Source organism: Eumetopias jubatus, unplaced genomic scaffold, assembly GCF_037043125.1.
Source record: "Eumetopias jubatus isolate StellerSeaLion01/CBP00866 unplaced genomic scaffold, mEumJub1_p1.0 scaffold_6, whole genome shotgun sequence".
NCBI classification, from domain to species: domain Eukaryota; kingdom Metazoa; phylum Chordata; class Mammalia; order Carnivora; family Otariidae; genus Eumetopias; species Eumetopias jubatus.
In genome coordinates this window covers 42,083,331-42,085,654 of record NW_028274812.1, presented here as the reverse complement: position 1 = coordinate 42,085,654, position 2,324 = coordinate 42,083,331, and the positions used below count along the sequence as shown (strand labels likewise).

The window sequence follows — 2,324 nt, the reverse complement described above, 5'->3', positions numbered from 1 at the left end:
ACTCCCCGCTAAGCAGGGAGCCCGATGTGGGACTCGATCCCGGGACTCCAGGATCACGACCCGAGCCGAAGGCAGTTGCTTAACCAACTGAGCCACCCAGGCGCCCTAAATCAGTAGATTTTTGAGTAAAGCAAATTACCCTCTATAATGTGAGTGGGTCCCATCCAATCAGTTGAAGGTATTAAGAAAAAGAATGACCTACCCTGAAGTAAAAGGAATTTTATCATTGGACTGTTTTTGGATTCAGTTTCAGCATCAACTCTTCCATGAGTCTCTAGCCTACTGTCCAACCTTGTAAATTTCGGACTTGCCAGCCTCCATAATCATGTGAACCAAATCCTTATAATGCATCTTTCTCTCTCGCTCTCTATCGTGTGTGTGTGTGTGTGTGTGTGTGTGTATGTGTGTCCATTTTAAAATAAATCAGATCAAATTTGAAAAAACATACCATTACCAATTAGTCAATGTCAAGTAAAATGGCATTCTAGGTTCAGTTTGGAATTAATACACTTAACATAGAAATATGTTTAGATGTTTTTTATGAGTCTTGCTACTGTTTATTGTATCCAAATTTGTCTCATTTTTTTTCAATTACAATTAGAAACAATGAGTTAAAATTTAAAAAGGCTGACCCCAGAAAGTTCAAACAGAAAAACATATGCACATGAACTGAGAGCAATAAACCATTTTTGAAAATTACTTACTGAGTGTTCACTTCAGCAGCACATATACTAAAACTGGAACAAAACAGAGAAGATTACCATGACCCCTGTGCAAGGATGACACAAAAACTATTTATTGGACATCTCATATTGGGCACTGTGTTAAGCATGGGTAATGTAAAATTTGTAGAAACATGGTTCCTGTCTATGGTAAGTCAGGTTTTCCAAAAATAGCAGTAACAATACCTCTTAACCCTCATGCTCTTTGACTATATAAGTATGATATTCCCCCCATCAGGAGGCAGTCTGTCTCCTTCTCTTGAATCTAGATGACATTTTACCTCAACAAACACAGTATGTCAGAAGTAATAAAATGTGATTTTAATACAAGAATATAACAATGCTATGTTCTTCTGCCTTACTCTCTTGAGACACTTACTTTGAGGGAAGCCAGATGCCATGTAAGCAGTCTAACAACCCTAAGATTTCTATGCTGAGCCCAAACTACTTCACATGGAGAGGAAGATGGCAGCAGAGTAGGAGGACCCTAGACTCACTTTGTCCCATGAATACAACTAGATAACTATCAAATCATCCTAAATACTCCAGAAATTGACCTGAGGGCTGGCTGAACAAATCAGGAGAGGTTATTTGTTCATCTCAGAGTGTGTCCCAGGGAGGCAGCATTCACAGAAATTCCTCCAAGAACAAAGGAACTGGCAGGTGCCATTTACCTCCTCTTACACCTTAGCATAAGCACAGGGCCACCTGGGGGAACCAGCATAGCACCATTCACTTGCTACCTAACTTGTTACACCAAGCCCTGACCTCATTGAGATCCAGTGGAACTGCCCTTTCCAGCAATGCCTGACTCAGTGCCAGCATGGTGGGCCTCTCCTCCAAAAGACAGCCTAAACCCCTGCCCATACGTGTCTCCCAACCAAGGAGTTTTTCAGGACCTCAGCTGCAGCAGCAGTGGTGACAGGTCTCATTTCACACATGCACAAGAGCATATTAACTTAAAACTCACCATTTAGGTCATGGACCAAACACTACCCACAACAGACAGAAAACCTCTATAGATGACTGGTTTGAAGAATAGAACAGCCAGAACAAAATAGCAGAGCACACACATCGCACACTGGAGACCTAAAGACTAGGCCCTGGGGAGCAGGGGACACCAGACTGAACTACAGGACTTGTTCTCCATAAGGACATTACGCTCAAGAAAAGGAGATGTAGCTGACTTTCCTAACATAGAAGCAGGCACAGAGACTTAGGCAAAATGAGAAGACAGAGAAATCTGTCCCAAATGAAAGAACAGGACAAGGCCACACACAGAGATCTAAGTCAAACAGATATAAGTAACGTACCTGATAGAGAATTTATTTTTTCTAAAGATTTATTTATTTATTTATTTACTTACTTACTTACTTACTTACTTATTTATTTTTATTTATTTTAGAGAGAGGGAGCGCATGAGCAGGAGGAGGGGCAGAGGGAGAAGAAGAGAATTCTCAAGCAAACTCCCCACTGAGCATGGAGCATACCTGATGGGACGAAGAGCAGGCTGGAAGAAGCAGAGGAACAAATTGGTGACCTAGAAGACAAAGTAATGGAAAGTAATCAAGATGAACAAAAGAGAGAGGGGAAACGTTATTT

The 2,324-nt window shown here is 41.2% G+C and overlaps 1 non-coding gene across 1 annotated transcript; it reads left to right on the top strand.

The window, feature by feature from the left end:
- The first annotated feature begins 707 nt into the window (after positions 1-707).
- LOC114219564 (U6 spliceosomal RNA) lies at positions 708-814 on the top strand. Its single transcript, XR_003611410.1, has one exon. It is a non-coding gene; the product is annotated as a U6 spliceosomal RNA (small nuclear RNA).
- The last annotated feature ends 1,510 nt before the right edge of the window (positions 815-2,324 follow it).